Genomic DNA, 19,537 nt, shown 5'->3' with positions numbered 1-19,537 from the left:
GAGTTTGGGGTGGGTGACATGGTGACATGGTTTAGTCCATAACAGAAACCTCTCTCAGAAAAGCAAATGAACCCATTGAAGATGAATTCACAACCAGCAAAACCACAAAATGTTACAAAGTACATAAGGAATGCTACCTTATAGGAGAGTTATCAGAGGCAACAGTCAGGAGACTCAGCCCCAAAACAACTACAGATGGTAGAACAAAAATCAGACACTAAAATAACTAGAATGAGGAAAGAGATCTTTAAAAAGAATTGAAAACGTAACAAAACAACAGGATGCCATGGAAATAAAGAACAGGCAGATTTGGAAAGAAACAAATGGAATGTCTGGCAATGGACATTACAGTCATTACAATCTCACTGAATAAGTTAAATTAGCATATTAGACACATCAGAAGAGAAATTTAGCCAATTGGAAGATATAGTTGAGGAAACCACCTTGAATGAAGTACAGAGAGAAAGAGGTGGAGGAGATGAAAGAATGGTTCAGGGTGTGGAAGACAGAATGAGAAGGTCCAACATGCACCTGCTGTGTCTCAGGGAGACACAGGGAGAGAGGGGCAAATGGGAGACAGGCAATATTCAAAAAGAAAGTGAAAATTTTCTATAATGAAATATTGGAAACTAAACATTGAAGAAATACACTGATTCTCAAGTAGGAAAAACAAAAACAAGTGTATATCTAGTTTGAAAAAAATCCAACAATTCCAATGTTTCCCACAAAGGAAACCTCAATAAATAACAAAAAATTGGTTTCAGATAGAACATATTCTCTGATCATAATGCAGTCAAATTAGAAATTAATAACAAGCAGTAGCCTCTAGGAAAATGAAAATGACCATAATATCAATAAAAAGGGTCTGAATAACACACTATATCAACACGTGCATTGAGTCTTTTAAAACTATGGGGCTCCCGGGTGGCTCAGTTGGTTGAGCATCCCACTGTTGATTTCAGCTCAGGTCATGATCTCAGGGTTGTGAGATTGAGCCCCCGATGCGGGTCAGGCTCCACACTGACTGTGAAGCCTGCTCAAGATTCTCTCGCTCCCTCTGCCCCTCCCCCACAGCTCATGGATGCACATGTGCATGCCCTCTCTCTCTCTCTCTCAAAAAAAAAATTATATCAGCACCTCAGTATATACAAGGAAGTGAATCTTTATGGTATTTGGTATATAGTTGTACCTTAATACTTAAAATTCCGGTTTCGTAAGCAAATACTTTTCCTTTGCCTCATGGCTCTTCCTGAAACGGTCTTGTTAGCTGTGTCTGCCTTTGATACTAGAGAACTATATTTTGTTGCTGCTTTACAAAGAGCTTTCACGTACATTCTGTCATCATCTAATTTCTCGCCCTTGATGTTAGAAATCAGGGAGGCATTTCCAACATCCTGGACCAGCATGCAAATCACTTACCAATCTGTGAAAGAACAAGTGCTTCTGGAATCAGAAATTCTTAACAACTGAGGTTACTTTTCCTCGCAGCCTATAGAGAATTCATTTGGGCATCCCCAGGGAGCACAGCCCTGCAGAGGGAAGTTACTGACGTTAAGGATTGAGGAGCTTGAAGGCAGCCTTCTCTCACCAGTATTAAGGATTAGACACACGTTCGAATAGATTTGTTGTCTAGATGATTAAGAAGAGAACGGTGTGAATAGCCCTGAAATATCTGCTAATGGAGCAGAGACCACATAGAAACACTCGTTTTTTCCTTTAAAATCTGACTAGGAAAATTAAATAGACTTTTAAGACTTTATAACGTGGTTTGCAAAAGAAAAAAAAATTCTCAATTGACTTAAAAAACATGATAATGTTGGCTTTGGGCTCCCTGAAGACTTAAAATTCTGTGGAGGATTATGTGCATGTAATTTCTTTTAATAAACCACCCATAGAGGTCTGCTTTGGAAAGATTTAATCCCTGAATGTGTTTGTGGAGAATTCTGGTTGCTCTTCCAGAGAGGCAGGCCACCGTGCCTTGAGAAGTGTCACGTGGGCCCGGTCGCAGCCCCAGGCACAAGCAAACGGCAAAGCATTTGACATATAATTCTTCCCGGGTTTTTTGTTTTTATTTCTCGGTATATGTCACCGAGGTGTCTCCTCTCCTCTTCATCTGTGTTGCTTTGGTTTTACCTGGAGCCGATCTTGACCTCGACTCTTTCTATTCACTGGCTTCCACAAGAAATACAATCAGTCCACAATCCTTAAAGAAGATTTGAGGTGGCATCATAAAAAGTTGCGTCCCACACTATGCAAAGTTCCACCCCATCACCCCAGTGAACATCTCTTACCCCACCCCTGCCCCCGAGTCCCCAGCGATGGGGAGTCACCTGTGAGGATATGCTCTGCGACACAGTCTCGGCGGGACACTCACTCCATACTCCTGCCCCCAGGATTTTCCCTAAAGTCATCCTGTTTGCCACCCACCTTGCCTATTAAGCTGGGTAATTCAGTCACCAAGCCCCAGTGCCCTAGCTTATGCCAGCACCCAGTAAGCTGGCAGCCCTCCAGCTACAAGAATTTATCCTCAGAGAGCAACAAGGGTGACAATCAATAATAATTCTGTTACATATGAAAGTAAATGCTTTGTTAAACTAAGTACTGACATTCCCCCCCCAAACCACCTTTGTCTTATAAATACATTAAAATGTAGTATAAAGGAATTTTTAAAGAAATGCAATCATCAAACAACAAATTGGTTATATTTCCACAATTGTTATTAACATACCATAACTAAAATTTGAATTTATATTGGGGTAGACAGAAACTTCTGGATTTAAAACCCCACTGACTTGGGATTTCTGAGCAGTTTCTAAGCTCAGTGAATACCTGAGGCTTTAAAAAGGTTCATACAGCCCTTGACTCAAGTTTCAAATGTTTTTAATTCAGTTCTTACCCAAATTAATCTCAGTAGGTGTTCAGTAAATAATGGTGTAATGAATGGGAAGGTCTGTGTATGTTACCACCTCCAGATAATCCGTGGGCCAAAAGTCTGCCTATCTTCTGATATGTCTTCTCTTTTTTCCTTTACTTGGACAAAAATAAAAACAAAATACACTGATCTCCCTTGCCCAAACAGAAACAAAAACAAAACAAAAAAATAGAAAAAGAAATATCAATAAAATAACAATAGTATTTTGTATGATAAGTAAAAGTATTCAATGAAATGTTTTCAATAACCCCTCGCTTCATTGTATTTAAAAATAAACAAAAAATGTTAGCCTCCAGCATGTTATTTTCTCTACCTCCCTTTAATTTTAGCAGATTTCAATTTAGTCAGTTCATTATGATGCCTGCAACTTAATAGACTCTTTCATCCAAGGAATAATTTATTTCTTGAAGTCAGTCAATTGACTGAAAAACAAACAAACCATTGAGTATCAAAAACCACTTGGAACTTGAAACAGTGGTTTGTACACATAGGTAAATAGTTATCTCCATATAAAATCCTAGAGTCATAAGTTCATAGAATTTTAGGGGTTAAAACATAGAATGATATGATTCGCAGAAACTGAGAAAAATTAAAGAATCATTTTACATAAATTAGCCTTCAGTATTTATTTTTTTAAAGACCTTATTTATTTATTGGACAGAGAGAGAGAACAAGCAGGGGGAGCAGCAGAGGGAAAGGGAGAAGGAGACTCCCCGCTGAGCAGGGAGTCCGATTGAGCAGGGGGCTCGATCCCAGACCCCGGGATCATGACCTGAGCTGAAGGCAGACACTTAACCGACTGAGCCACCCAGGCGCACCTAACCTTTAGTATTTAGACTACTTCTTCCAGCCTCATTATGCCAAAATTTCCAGAGATAACACTTTGATGAGCATTAGTTAAGTCAAGTAAGGTAGAAACACAGCTGCCGATGGACTGCCTGCCTGGGGATCCGAGTCTTGGACAATAACGTTCCTATAAAGTTGTGTATGGAATCTAACAGTGATTAACTTTCAAGTCAAGCGTTATTTCCCTCAAAAAAATATGAAATTCCCAAGGATATGTGTGATAATTTGGGAAAGGGAGGAGACATGGATAAAGAGAGAGAGTCTGGAATACATCTTCCAAAGAGAGATTTGTAGTAGAAAGATACCGAAAAAAATTTGGCAAAGTAATTAAGGACAGTTCCTCATGAATGTTCTATGCCTTATAGTCTTAATTTCTTTTATTCTAAAGATTTCATGAGGGGCTTCTGGGTGGCACAGGGGTTAAGCGTCTGGCTGACTCTTGGTTTCAGCTTAGGTCCTGATCTCAGGGTAGTGGGATCGAGCCCCAAGTTAGGTTCCCCACACAGCATGGAGTCTGCCTGAGATTCTCCCTCTCTCTGCCCCTCCTGTTTGTGCTCTCTCTCTCTCTAAAATAAATAAGTAAATCTTAAAAAAAAGAAAAAAAGATTTCATTAGACATGAAGATGGTCATCGTTATTCTTTGACTTTTCATTGTTCTTTCCTAATTTTTGCTTTCTGAAACATAAATCTATCTTTGAGATAATGACTTTATTAAAGTTACATCAAACAACTATTTTAAGATTAAATCAAACAGGAGAATGCACTTTCTTTGGAAAAAAATGATTAAATACAGTTTCCCTAGTGAGAGAGTTAAATAGAAATGATTTTAAATCAAACTTGTCCTGGATTAGGGGTCTGCTTGTAAAACTTGGAATATCTTTTTAAAGTAGAATGTTTATTACACAGTCTTGGAAAAACATTTTAATACATATGACAAGGTGTTAATTTCCTTAATGCTAAATGTTCTTACGTATCGATACAAAGGTAAACAAGTCAATTTAAAAACAATGAACAGGGCACCTGGGTGGCTCAGTCGTTAAGTGTCTGCCTTCGGCTCAGGTCTTGGTCCCAGGGTCCTGGGATCGAGCCCCGCATCGGGCTCCCCGCTCGGCGGGAAGCCTGCTTCTCCCTCTCCCACTCCCCCTGCTTGTGTTCCCTCTCTCACTGTGTCTCTCTCTGTCAAATAAATAAATAAAATCTTTAAAAAAAAAAAAAAAACAATGAACAGTTTATTTGCAGTGAAAAAACTGATTGATAAATATATACAAAGTTCAAGCTCAGTTATAATTGAAGAAATGAAAACTTCTAAAACTGAGAAGTGATTTTTTTCTTTCATATTGCCAGGGATGAAAATATTTGTTTTGGGCATGAGACATCTGCAGTCTCAGGTACCATCAGTAGGAGTGTAAATTGATACAACCTTTTTCGAGAGCAATTTGGCAGGATGTATTAAATGTTAACATGTAAATTTTACTTTTAAATGTAAATTACACATCTTTTGATCTTCCAATTCCATTTAGACATTTATAGTTTTTTTACACATGTGAACAAGAATAATCATTGTCGGGACGCCTGGGTGGCTCAGTCAGTTGGGCGTCTCCCTTCGGCTCAGGTCATGATACCAACTGAGTCCCACATTGGGCTCCTTGCTCAGTGGGGAGCCCGCTTCTCCCTCTGCCGCTCCCCCTGCTTGTGCTGTCTTTCTCTCTCTCTGACAAATAAATAAATAAAATCTTTAAGAGAAGAATAATCGTTGTCATATTATTTGTAAATAGCCAAATACCCACCAAAGATCTGTCCATAAGAATCTGGTTCTTTCATATGTTAGGGCACATCTATGCTTGCCTGCAAATGTTCATAGGAAGGAAAGAGTTATATATGCTACTAGGAAGAAGTCCAAGATAAATTGTTTTGTGCAAAAAAAAAAGGCAAGTTAGAGAACATATATAACATAATCCCACTGGTCTAAAATAAATATTTTATGTATATGCTCCGGAAAAACCACAGGGAAGTGGGAGAGTAGAAGGACTTTTTATTCATGTATTATTCTGTCCCATACCATTTCTTTGCTTTTCTTTCTTTCTTCTTGGTTTCGCTTTTGCCCTGTTTTGTTTATTCTTTTGTTTGGTTGGTTGTTGTCATGAACATTTATTATTTATATAAAAATGTATAGCTAATAGAGAAAATAATTTTTACTTTAATTAAATATTTTGTTTCAATGTTCCTAAATCTTCTGGGAACCACAACAGATTGGGCTTTTTCCAAGAACAGGAACAGGATTAGGAATATCATCAGTCCCTGTTTCTCTTTTCTCCCCCATGGATTTCCTAGTGGGGAGACTCTTCCTTAAAAGTTGACTAAGGAGGGTGCCTGGGTGGCTCAGTTGGTTAAGCGACTGCCTTCGGCTCAGGTCATGATCCTGGAGTCCCTGGATCGAGTCCCACATCGGGCTCCCTGCTTGTCAGGGAGTCTGCTTCTCCCTCTGACCCTCCCCCCTCTCATGTGCTCTCTCTCATTCTCTCTCTCAAATAAATAAATAAAATCTTTAAAAAAAAAAAAAAAAGTTGACTAAGGAGATGAAGGTGCCCCTGAGGTCGGAAGAAGATGCTTAGGGACATGGTTGGGCACACCAGGTCTGAGGGGGAAGTGGGTTTTAAAAGCAAAAGTTAAATATGCATTTCCAAAACAAAACCCCCCCAAAACAAACCCATACGTACATGCAGCACTTTTTCATCTTTTCTCATACTGTCTCATTTTGCTGCTGTTAATTAAGACGAAGGGGAAGTGGAGAGGAATTAAAGGCACAAGAGGAGGCTCCTATTTTGAAGCTCTCTTTTGTAGGATGGATCCAGTTCCGGATGACTCTTCCAGTTGTAAATAGCAGCGACAACAAGAACCAAAAGTATTTTGCTTCCCATCATGTAGATGTCAGTTACATGATAAGAAAAAAAATAAAATATTCATGCTACAGGAAAGTGGCTTTTGCAGACTGGAAAGCAACTCTGATGCACTTAGAAATGCTTATTTCAGAGAGATTTTCTGCTCTTGGACTCAAGGCACTGAAAGAAAGAAACAAACAAAAAAAACAGAAGCATTGTCCTAAAGGCTGTTTTATGTATTCCTCTTATATTCCTTCAAATTTTCTTGCAAACTCCTTTGGAGGTTAAAGTTTATTTCAGGAGGTAATATCTTGGTCGAAGCTGCTTTTCAATAAGGAGGAGGGTGGATTCAACTGCCCTCATCCTAATTGCTTTGTGAAGCCTTCCCTTCTTCCTAATCTCACTGTAGTTTCTTAAGAAATGAGGCACTTACCTATCCCAAGGGGTTAAATGGAGATTTCTGCTGCAGAGGATAAAATAGGGAGTTTGCTGCATTAATCATTGAATAACATCAATCACACCTCCACTTGGGCAGTTAAATTTCTGTTGAACAAAGTAGAGAAGTACCTGGGGAATGTCTCCCTCTTCGTAAGTGGTGTTATTAGACATCTATTAAGAAGGCCTTGTAAAAATAGATGTTGGGGTGCAAACAAAGTCATTTTAATGCTAACACAATGCTAGGCACATAATGAGTAAAAATTATCTAGTAAATAAATTATATTCCAAAGTAAATTATTGTGCCACTTCCCTTAACAGTCTGTTAATCACCTTCTTACTCCACACTCGTGTGCTCGTTGCGGCAAGAATGATCTTTCTTAAGCACCATTTTGATTTTTCAGACCTATTTTCAGAAACTATAATAAGTCAAAATTTTTGCTCTTGTAAAATCCATATTGCTGATCCATGTTGAAAGGTTTTCTAACAATTGGTCCCTTCTCCCTAATTTCCCTTTTTAAAAATTATTGTACATTCATATTATCTTTGCTAGCCTAGAACACATGTGAATCTGCCTCATAATTTGCCTTGCCCCGTCCAAATGCTACTTCTGCCATCTGCAATGCTTTTTACCCTCTGCTTTACCATTCCAGATCAGTCCCACTCTGCTCTGACTGTCATTTGTCATTCCAGCCAGCTTTGCAAGATGTAAGTACCGGATGGTGTATTTATAATCATAAAGTTATGGAGAGTTTTATTTCTGTTTTACATGACTTCATGTCAATTCAATGCAATCTTAATGATCTTTAGTGGAATATTAGCACGTTGGAGGCAAAGGCTGCCTTTACGACTTTTTTATTCATACAAGAGGCTTCATGACCTACTTAATTTCGAGGGTCTGATAACAACTCAGAAGAAGATCAAAGTGATTTCATTTGAAAATAAAAAAATATATTGGTGGGTCATATCAATATCATTGATGAGTCTATAATGAAAAAGGGTCAAATAATTGCAAATCAGTCTAAAACTATGATGAAATTCAAATATAAGTCCCAATTTAGTAGAATTTGTCTTTTGTTTTTTGTCAGAACATAAAAAAAAGCATAAAGTTCATTTTGAGAAATTAAAAAAAATTATTAGGAGGAAGATACCATATCAACTATTATACAAATATTTAAAAGCTAGAATAAAGTTATGGCCCTGATAGAGAAATAGATATTTATATTAATAGAACATAACTGAAAGTTCAAAAGTGATCCCTGTATGTAAGGAGAATTTAGTTTTTCCTAGAGATGGCATTTTGTATCAGGAGATAAAGGATGACCTATTTAATAAAAGGTGAAATGTTTGGTTAATCACTTGGGGAAATAAAAATTTGGATCCCTACAATATAACAAAATAAATGTCAAATGGATTAATAATTTCTAAATAAGTCAAATAAAAATAAAACAACACACAAAAGTATATCGTAGGCAAATATTTCTATAGTCTGTAAGAAGAGAGAACTTAAAGTTCTGATAAAGAAAGTAAAGTCCTGATAAACTTTAAAAATTCCACATAAAAATACCACAATCAATGTTTAACAACAATGAACTGACTGAAAAAAATATTTATAATATGTAAGACAGACAAAGGATTAAATACTCAATATATAGTCTTCTAAAATCTGTAAGAAAAAGAATGCTTTGAAAGAAAAATGGGTAAGGAACTTACAAAAGCAACATAGAATAAACACAAATGGCAAACAATTTTTAAAAAATGTTTAACCATTTCAGTAATCCAAAAAGTGCAATCATATTTTTGGCCCATCTGATTGGCAAAGTGAAAATGAGTGGAATTTGGCAATACATCTGAAAAACCTTTAATAGGATATATCCTGGGCGCTTGGTTGGCTCAGTCAGTTAAGCATCCAACTCTTGATTTAGGCTCAGGTCATGATCTCAGGGTGGTGAGATCAAGCCCCATGTCTGGCTCCATGCTCAGGGGTCTGCTTGAGATTCCTTCTCTCCCTCTGCCCCTCTGCCCATGCTCTCTCTCTCTCAAATAAATAAATAAGATCTTTAAAAAAACAGATACAAGGATATATCCCATGACTTATGCATTCCATTAGAAGAAGTAGGGAAATAATAGGCACAAATGAATGCTTATAGCAGCTGATCATTACAGCAAAATATTTGGGAAAACATGTTATTCAGGAAAATCCCAAATAATAAAGCTTAAATAAGGTAGATACTTATTTTCTTGCCATGGTACAGATCTACAGTTATTAACATGGAAAGAGATGCCCAATGTATTATTAAATGACAAACCAGTTCATGAAATTGTTTTTATGGTATGATCCTATCATCTCTTCTCTATCTATCTAGTTGCCCTTTCATATATTTTATCTATTGATTGATCGATCAGTCTGTCTTAAAATGCTTTTTTAGTTTTTAAAGTGATAGAATTTCTAAATTACTTTGTTGGCTTTTAAATTTCTGATGATATTGCATTGTGATATGAAATGTGCTGTGTATGAAATGAATTCTTTGGTATTTGTTGTGACTGGATTGTGTCACTCTCTAGTAATTGTCTGTTTTCCCTAATTACTGGGGGCAGGATTCTGTATACGTTCGTTAGAGCAAGCTTATTAATTGTGTTGTTCAAAACATTTTATATTTCCTAATTATTTATAAGCTTTCTATATCAGTTTCTGAGAGATGTGTTAAAAATACCTACCATGCTCAGGTCATGATCTTGGGGTCTTGGCATGGAGCCCCGGGTCAGGCTCCCTGCTCAGCGGGGACTCTGCTTGTCCCTTTGCCCCCCTGCTTGTGCTGTCTCTCTCTCTCTCTCTCTCACAAATGAGTAAATAAAATCTTTTTAAAAAGTACATATCATTATGGGGGGATTTAATAATTCCTTTAGTATATATATCACTATTTACCTTTATATATATTTTAAGGCTATATTTTTGGGTGCATGCAAGTCAGGATTATTATAATTTTTTGGTAATTGTTCTTTTTATTGTTAAATGATAGCCCCCCCTCCTTTTTTTAAGTAGCCTCTATGCCCAATGTTGGCACTTGAACTCACAACCCTGAGATCAAGAGTCCCATGCTCTACCAACTGAGCTAGCCAGGCACCCCAATGGTCGTCCTTTTTAATACCTAATATTATTGCCTTAAATTCTTTTTTATTAAAGATTTTATTTTTAAGTAATCTCTACACACAATGTGGGACTCGAACTTACAAACCCTGAGATCAAGAGTCACATGCTCTACCTACTGAGCCAGCCAGCGCCCCTATTGCCTTAAATTCTATTTCATCTGATTAGTATTGCTTTTCTACCTTCATTTGTTTAGTATTTGGTATTTTTTTTCCATAATTTTACTTCAAATGTTTTCTGTTTGCAAAGTCAGACATACAGAATTTGTATTTCAATTCAGATAATTTCTGCTTTTTAACAGCTGAATTCGATGTTTACATTCATTAGGACTGCTGATAGTTGGATTTATTTCTACCATTTTATGTGTTCTATTTACCATTGTTTTTCTTGTTATTTGGGTTTTTTCTGATTCTGATTGGATTGATTTTGTTACCTTTTTCCTTCTTCAACATTCTGGAAGATATAGATTCTATTTATATTAGAGGTTACCCTTAAATTTTGAGTATGCTGCATTCGACTTAAGACTACATTTAATCAATAGCTCTGTTCTCTCTTCTCCCGTGTTACTGTTGTCTAGTTTATTAGTTTCACCTGTTTTTAAAAGTGTCCCCAAATTAGTCTTTATTACTAGGGTTGTAAGGTATCCCGTACATAGCTCTTCCCTTCCTCTCTGAAATTCAGAACCAATATGGAGAACGAGGGGAAGAAAGGCAGGAATTAGAGGTGGGACATCAAAATACAATATTAGTTTTATTTCAGATAAAGCTGATCGGACAGTGATTTTAGATCTGTGGCCAGATGGGCTTGCTGATACTTTATTCCTGAATTAGATGGACTTAGCTCCTGATGGCACAGCAAGACAACAGCAGGTCTCCCTAATAAGGTTGGTCATTCACCACCTGGACCCAGGCAGACCAGAATGTTCCTTCTGTGGAGGCAGCAGATCCGAAAGGAGAGAGAATAGCAGGGCTGAGCCAAGCATGGTGAGGTGTGCCTCCTAAACTTTCCCATTCTCTTGCCTTTGGGTGGAATGGTTAAGGAAGCAGAAAGAAGTTATGAGTATTCTTATATTATCACTTGTGGAGATAAGAGAACTTCTCCTTTCCATGGATATATGAGTGGGAAGTAATCGTTCCTCTAAGAATTATGACTATTACTGCTGTTCTTGTTAATATTGTTTTCGATCGTTCCTGCTACATGCTGTTTACGTGAAGCTAATGTTTCAGCTGCAGCGCCCTGAACTTGATGGACCCTCCCCTGGCTCCGGTACCAGCAAGCAGCTGCACTCCAAGACAGCGGAGGAATGGAGTCCTGCTAGTCTGGAGGTCGTTTTTCTTATCCTGGTGGTGGTCTTGGAGCTGCAGGAGAAGGGGGTGGGCCACGGACAAGAGTCCCCGGTGACAGCCTGCGCTCCGAGGATTCCATGGAGCATCAGCATCTTCCTCAGTGAGAAGAATCTGATTGAGACTCTGCTCGCCTCTTAGCTTGAGGGTCACGTGACGTGGCACAGCCCGCCCCCGAGGGCCTCCCCGGCTAGGTAGGGCTGGGAGGGGTCCTCCGGGTGGTGAAAGCCGGCCGACCTCAGCAGCTTGGCGTGACAGTGAGATCAGAGGGCTGGGGTTATCCGAAGCCTCCCTCCACTACCAGTAAGGAATGGGAAGCTAAAATAAAGTTTTCTAAACTACGACTGATTTTTTTTTTAAGAGAAAAACAACTTTTGACCAACTGTGTTAGAAGACTGATGTGTCTTTCTACCTCTTTATATAGGACAATATTTAAAAGTCATTATCGCATTAAGAGATGCGCAAAGGGTATGCAGTCGAAGACTGTAGGGAATGAAATGTATTATAGAGGGGGTGAAATTATAATAAAATTAATTAAAGATTGCATTACATTCCTGGGTTTGTTGAGTTTTTGTAGCATTTAGCTGCAATCTATTTTTTTTTTACTTATTTTTTAGTTTCAAGTTTTTATTTAAATTCCAGTTAGCATACAGGGTAATATTAAAATACATCATAATTTTAGTTTCAGGTGTAGAATTTAATGATTCATCACTTACATACAATATTCAGTGCTCATCACAAGTGCCCTCCTTAATCCCCATCACCCATTTAGCCCATCCCCCACCCACCTCCCCTCCAATAGCCCTCAGTTTGTTCTCTATAGCCAAGAGTGTTTTATGGTTTGCCTGCCTTTTTTTCTTCCCCCTATGTTCTGCCATTTAAATTTTTATTTGTTGTGATTTCTGTTCTCTTTCTAAGGAATGTAAACTTTTTTTTTTTTTTAAGATTTTATTTTAAGTAATCTCTACACCCAATGTGGGGCTGGAACTCATAACCCTAAGGTCAAGAGTCGGATGTTCCACTGACCCAGCCAGCCAGGCATCCCGGAAATGTAAACTTTTGTACTTAATTTTCTATTAATCCTTTAATATTCTTTTCTTAAAATGGGTTCCCCAAATTATGCAAGCTTTAGGTCCCACAAAACATGGATCCACCTCTGTTTATTTATTATTATTATTATTATTATTAGTGGGGGGGCAGAAGGAGAGGGAGAGAGAGAGAATTTTTTTTTTTTTTTTTTTTGAGAATCTTAAGCAGGCTCCACACCCAGTGCAGAGCCTGACGCCGGGCTCAATCTCACGATCCTGAGAGCATGACCTAAACCGAAATCAAGAATTAGACACTTAACCAATGGAGCCACCCAGGCGCCCCCACCTGTTTTTAGTTTTATAAGAAGGTTTGCCAGTTTCTTTGCTTACTTCTCCTCTGTGTTTCTCACATCTTTTTTCTGGGTCCATTTTCCTTCTTGCTCAAGTACATCTTTTAGTAATTCTTCCCATGAATGTCTGTTAATGACTCTACTTATTTCCTCTCCTGTCAGAGACCACTATTATCCTAAATTTAAGATTTATCATTTCTTTGTTTTCTTTGTAGTTTCACAAGAAAAGTTAATTGTTACACGTTTTAAAACTTTCTTACCAGTTGACTAATGGTGTATATATTTTTCAAATTTGTTTTTTCCACTCAAAATTATGTTCCTAGATTCTACTATGTTGTTGAGTGTAGCTATAATTTATTCCTAATCATTACTGTATTGTATTGCATCACCCACGTTTTACCCATTTTACTGTTACTGGACATTGGCTTATTTCTAGTTTTTTACTAGTAGGGGTAATGCTACTTTAAACATTTGCATAAATGCCTCTTGGCGATCGGTAGTTTCTCTAGAGTTTATACTTAGGAGTGGAATTGCTAGGTCATAGAGTATAGACATCTTCATAAAGCAAAATCTGTTTCCAGAATGACTGTACTAATTTACATTCCCATCAGTACTATATGACAAATTGCCTTGCTGCACATCGCTGCTGGATGCATGATAGTTTTAGACTTGAATATTTGCCAATTTTATGGATATGTAATGGTTTTTCATAGTAGAATTAACTTGTATTTTTCTGATTGGTAATGAGACTGAGGGACATTTTATGTTTATTGGCCATTTATATTTTTTATAAAATACTTGTGTAATTCCTTTGGTCCTTTTTTAAAAATTGGTTTGTTTTTTGCTTATTGATTTATAAGAATTCTTTACATAGTCAGGATACTAATCCCTTGACAGTTATATATTTAGCAAGTATATGTTGTATATAAAAATATATTTAGCATATCTCCTTCCAGTCTGTGGCTGATCACTTCGTTCTCATTATGGTGGCTTTTGATAAAATGGATATTGTTATTTATAATGTAGCCAAATTTGTCAGTTTTTCCTCTCTGGCTTTCAGTTTTTATTTCTTGTGTAAGAAAATGTTTATATCCCTGAGATTATAAAAGTATTCTCCCATATTTATAGTTTTGTATTTTATATATAGTTCATTAATTCATCTAGAGTTGATTTTTGTATATGATATGATGAAGGGGTATAAGTTCTAATTATCCTATGTATCTTATCAGTGCTTGTTTTTATGTGTATATCTTCTTTTCTCCTACCTCACTTGTTATACAAGATATATTGTTAGATACAGGAAAACGGTACTCTGAGAAAAATATATAGCCTCAATACTTAAAGGTTGAAAATTAAATAGCTGTGTTTCCAAGTTTGAAAGTTAAAGAAGAATAATAGAAAAAAAAACCACACAAAGGAAGTAGAATAAAAAGCACTATAAAGAGCTGAAACCAATTAAATAACCATCATATAAATAATAGACCAATTAAACAGAAATCATATTAAATAATAGGCTCAAGGAAGCCAAAATATTGTTCTTTGAAAAAATTAACAAAGTAGATAAACTCTGGTGTGACTACTCAAGAGAAAAAGCACAGATAAATTTCATTAAATTGATAAAGGTGTCATAAGTTTAGATGTAACAGAGGCAAAAAAGATAAGGAGATGCTTTTCATTAACTTTATGCTGATTAAATTGAAAATGTAAAAGAAAACAAACAAATTTCCAGAAAAAATGTGTATTGATTTTACGTCTATATTGCTACACTCTTACCAATGCTAATACTTTCTGTGTGGATAATTTTAGGTTTTCTACATAAAACAACTGTACAACATGTGAATTGTAACAGTATTTTTCTTCTCCCCTTATCTCTCATAATGTCTCCACAAATTTCTTTCTGGAATGCCTCTTAGAAGTATGTATTAGAACCTCTCATTTTGGGGGCACCTGGGTGGCTCAGATGGTTAAGCGTCTTCCTTCGGCTCAGGTCATGATTCCGAGGTCCTGGGATCAAGCTCCGCATGGGGCTCCTGGCTCAGTGGGGAGTCTGCTTCTGCCTCTCCATCTCCCTCTGCCTCTCCCCCTACTCATGCTCCCTCTCTCTGTGAATACATAAAATTAAAAAAAAAACACACAAAAAAAACTTCTCATTCTGTCTTCAATGTCTCATAAATTCTCTTTTATATTTCCATCATGTTATCTCTGTGTTGCATTACAGGTGGTTTATTCAGATCTATTTTTCAGTTGACTGTTTTACATGATGATTTATTCATTGAGTTTTTAATTTGAATGAATTAATCTTTTATTTCCAAGAGTAAAATTTGGTCCTGGTTCAAATCTGCTTATTCTCTGTTCATATTGTCCTCTTGTTCCATTATTTCAATTCCTTCTTTTATGTCTTTAATCATTTTAAACATAGTAACATTTCTAGTCCCTTTCACAGTGTTCAATTATTGATAGGTCTATGATTTTGTTGATTATCGAGTCTTTTGATTCATCCTCATTTCCTCACATGGTTTGTAAGTTTTTATTGTGAGCTCATCTTTTATTGTGAGCTCATCTTAAGCAGTGATGTTCCTTTCTGTGGGAGTCCTAGGTACCCTAGATTATGGATTTGTCCCAATATGTGGATTAATTTTTGGTTCTGCATGGGTCCCAGAGTTTTCATGGGCCTTGAGCAAATTTGTTTTTTCTTGCCCAACTTTTAGTTAGTGTGTCAGCTAAGAATTCTTGTGCTGTAAGACTACTATATAATTCAATCCTACACTCAGGCTTGGTTTAATGTCTCAGAAGACATGTTTCTTTTTCTTTCAGATTCAGAGCCTTGAATATTACAAAATGCCTTGCTCTTTTTCCTTGTTGGAGTTCTTATTAGTGTCATTTTTATGGACTAAGCAACTTTGCAAGAGCTTTTCCTTAATCCACCCTCTTAATTCCAGATATTCATCTTGAGTGGACCCAAGGCCATGTCTCTTGTCTCCATGTGAGGTTTATACCACAACCCCCATCCTAGGTGCTGGTTGCAGCAGCCCAACCTTATAACTCCAGCTACCAGAGAATTTCCTTTTCTTCCCTCTTGGCTCAATTATCTACTTTTAAAAACACAATTTATCTGTGTGGCAGTAATTTATTTTGTTTATTATATCTTAGCCAAGAGAGTGTCCACATCAGCCCTTCATGTTGCAAGAACCAGAAGTGGTAGAAGAAGTCTTGATTTATGCCCAAATTTACATCATATTAAAAAAAAAGATTTTAGGGGCACCTGAGTGGCTCATTCGGTTAAGTGTCTGCCTTCGGCTTGGGTCATGGTCCCAGGGTCCTGGGATCAAGCCCTGTGTCGGGCTCTCTGCTCAGTAGAGAGCCTGCTTCTCCCTCTGCCTGCTGCTCTGCCTATCTGTGCTCTCTCTCTATCTCTCTGTCAAATAAATAAATAAAATCTTTAAAAAAATAAAAATAAAAAATAAAAAAAAGATTTTATTTATTGTAGAGGTGGGGGGAGGGATAGAGAGAAAGAGAGAGAGTCCTAAGCAGACTCTGCGTTAAGTGTGGAGCCTGACACAGGGCTCAGTCTCACAATCGAGATCATAGCCCGAGCAGAAACCAAGAGTCAGGTGTTTAACTGACTGTGCCACCAGGTACCCCTACATCCACATTCAAATAAATATTCTCCATTGAATGGAATTATAGATGATTTTGATTTTCTAGTAAAGCCTTACTTTTATTGCCTGGACTTCATACAATGACTATGTAATACATTTATTATTTGAAAATATTATAAAGTGATTTCAGTATTGAAATGAAAATTGGGTTGGGGTATCATATGACTGTAGAGTTCAAAAATTATTTTACTCTCAACTACCTATGTTAAGCAGATGGAGAAGTCACACCAAGTTCTAAAACTATTGTATATTTGATGTTAGAATGCATCACCAATTCAGATTAAATGAGGAAAACAAATTTAAATTAGTCTAAAGCTTGAATATTTTTAATTCATTTTTTTCAAGATTTTATTTATTTAGAGAGAAGAGAGAGCATGAGTGGGGGGAGCGGAAGGGGGAGAGAGAGAATCTGAAGCAGACTCTGCACTAAGCACAGAGCCCGACATGGGGCTCAATCTCATGACCCTGAGATCATGACCTGAGCCGAAATCAAGAGTCGGATGCTTAACCAACTGAGCCACCCAGGCGCCCCTTGAATATATTTTTTAAAGATTTTATTTTTAAGTAATCTCTACATTCAATGTGAGGCTCAAACTCACAACCCCAAGATCAAGAGTTACATGCTCCACTGACTAAACCAGCCAGGTGCCCCTAAAGTTTGAATATTTTTAATGCTCTTTTATTCCTTCAAGTAAATGCAATAAATGGAACAACAAATGGTATCAGGGAAGGCCCTGTGTTCTATAATAAACAAATGTTAGTTGTTTTATGCTTCTGAATAGGAAGCTATTTTCCACTCCCATTTCAGCTCTTCAATCCTTGTATTTACTAGTTACTATTAAGTTCAGGTATCCTTGAGATTGTTGGACTGATAACTTTTGAAATGTCTGTGGTTTCAGTTTCCTAATGATATGTGTGTATGTTTGAGGGAGACTGGTGGCGGGTGGGGGGGTCTGTGCCTGATGACTTTTGATTTTCTTTTTCGATGAATATATTTACTTTTAATTTTGTACCTATTCAAATGATTATTCTAAATTATTTAGGCTCCAATAATGTTTTTGTCTAAATGATTTGCCCATATGGATGCATTGAAATATTTTTAATTTGAGGGTTTTAAAAAAATCTAAATTATTCCCCACAAATGTCACATAAAAAAATCACCTAGTATATTATCTGAATATTTCCCTCATGGCCCCTGCTTCCTTCAGAAAATCTTTACAATAAATTTTATTCAAAAACAAATTCTGGAGGTGCCTGGCTGGCTCAGTTGGTAGAGCATGCGACCCCCCCTTTTTTTTTAAGCACTAGGATTTATTGAATTGTGCCTTGGTACAGGGGCTGGGGCTTGCCCATGGTGCTCTTGATGTATAAAGCCCGGACGTGCTGCCAATTCTTCTTGATCAAGGACACCAGGAAATTGACTGCTAAGTGGATGTTGTACACAAGCTCGTCCTCTGTCATCTTCACGTGGCCAACGGCCACTGCCAGACACAGCACCTTCTTCATCTGGAATTTGATGGTGGACTTCACTTCATCCACTTTGGCCACCATGTTCTCATTGTGGGTCAGCAAGGAAGGGAACTTGCCAGCCTTATTCAGGCCTGGGCCCAGGATTCGTGGGATCTGCTTGATCAGAGATTCTGAAGCCAAAAAGGCATCATACTTCTTGGCCAGCTTCTTGACTAATTTCTTATTCTTGTTGAGTTTCTTCCGTGCCTCAGTGTCCATGTGGGGAATATCCACTGCCTTGGCCTCATCACAGTGCTGCTGATCCCCCAAAACACGTACGGAGACCTTGGGGCGGGGAGTGAACTTGAGCCTGACGGTGCCCGAGAGGCGTTTGTCCTTCCGAGGGTCATAGTTCTTCAGGCTGATCCGCGGCTCCGCCGTCTCCAAGAACCTCCGGGGTGCGCTGGCTCCCGGCAGGACTTCCTGCGCCGCCTCGTACGGGGGTCGCGGGAGACTTTGCTGTCTTGGTTCTTCGTGCTGCAGTAACCGGAAAAGACGAGCATGCGACTCTTAATCTCGGGGTTGGGGGTTCAAGCCCTGCATTGGGTGTACAGATTACTTTAAAAATAAAATCTTTAGGGACCACTGGGTGGCTCGGTCGGTTAACGTCTGCCTTCGGCTCAGGTCATGATCCCAGGGTCCTGGGATTGAGTCTCAGCGGGGAGCCTGCTTCTCCCTCTGCCTGCCGCTCCCCCTGCTTGTGCTCTCTCTCTGACAAATAAATAAACAAAATCTTTAAAAAAAAAAAAAATCTTAAAAAAATAAAAATTAAATCCTGTATAGAACAAAAGATTGCCAGTGTAACAGAATGTGTAAGGCTATTTCTCCAAATGGACTTTCAATGGAATGTAAACATCTCTTTTGCAAATGTTATAACTTTCTTCAGACCTTAGAATTTTTTTTTTTTTTTTTAGTTTTTCTCGTAAAAGGAAAGAAGAAAGAAGGAAAGAAATGGAAAAAAGAATGGAACCTAATAAAGTCTAACCAACTATAAATAATGTTTCTTTGCAAATCTAGCATTTCCCATTCCAAATTATTGGTAGTTCTGAGCTGGGAGAAGGAAGGAAGTGGCTCCTTTGTGGTGGTTTAGGTGTTCGTGGAAGGCCTAACTACACTGGACTAGAACAGCCTGGCAGTGTCCTGCCCTGGAATGTGACCCATCTGCTGACTTGGGCAGAAGCTACAGAACCAAATTCAGCCTGGAAAATTAGGAGAGGTGCAGCAGTTTGGGCTTCACCCAGGCTCCAGAGAACATGGCCGGTGGCCACAGGCCTTCGCTACAATGTGGACTAGCTAGAAACTTTAGAATTTAGATTTTTATAGTTCCCCTAGTATTTCCGGGAGGTGGTGGGTGTCAGGTGTCAGGGGCTGTTCAAGGAGAAGGAAAGTCCTATTTGACAATCCAGAC

At 37.9% G+C, this 19,537-nt stretch overlaps 1 long non-coding RNA gene and 1 pseudogene across 1 annotated transcript in view; one reads left to right on the top strand and one right to left on the bottom strand.

Moving 5' to 3' along the window:
- LOC144378947 (uncharacterized) overlaps positions 1–12,235 on the top strand; it is a 28,399-nt gene extending 16,164 nt beyond the window's left edge. The window contains exons 5-6 of the long non-coding RNA XR_013440888.1: positions 7,746–7,800; positions 11,467–12,235. This is a non-coding gene — a long non-coding RNA (uncharacterized LOC144378947). The remainder of the gene's footprint in view (positions 1–7,745; positions 7,801–11,466) is intronic.
- Positions 12,236–17,931: 5,696 nt separating this feature from the next.
- Positions 17,932–18,632, bottom strand: LOC118541277 (large ribosomal subunit protein uL1 pseudogene; annotated as a pseudogene).
- Positions 18,633–19,537: the final 905 nt, after the last annotated feature.

This window comes from Halichoerus grypus, chromosome 9, assembly GCF_964656455.1.
Source record: "Halichoerus grypus chromosome 9, mHalGry1.hap1.1, whole genome shotgun sequence".
NCBI lineage: Eukaryota > Metazoa > Chordata > Mammalia > Carnivora > Phocidae > Halichoerus > Halichoerus grypus.
Note: the sequence above shows the minus strand (reverse complement) of the source record. Positions and strands in the feature narration are given on the sequence as shown.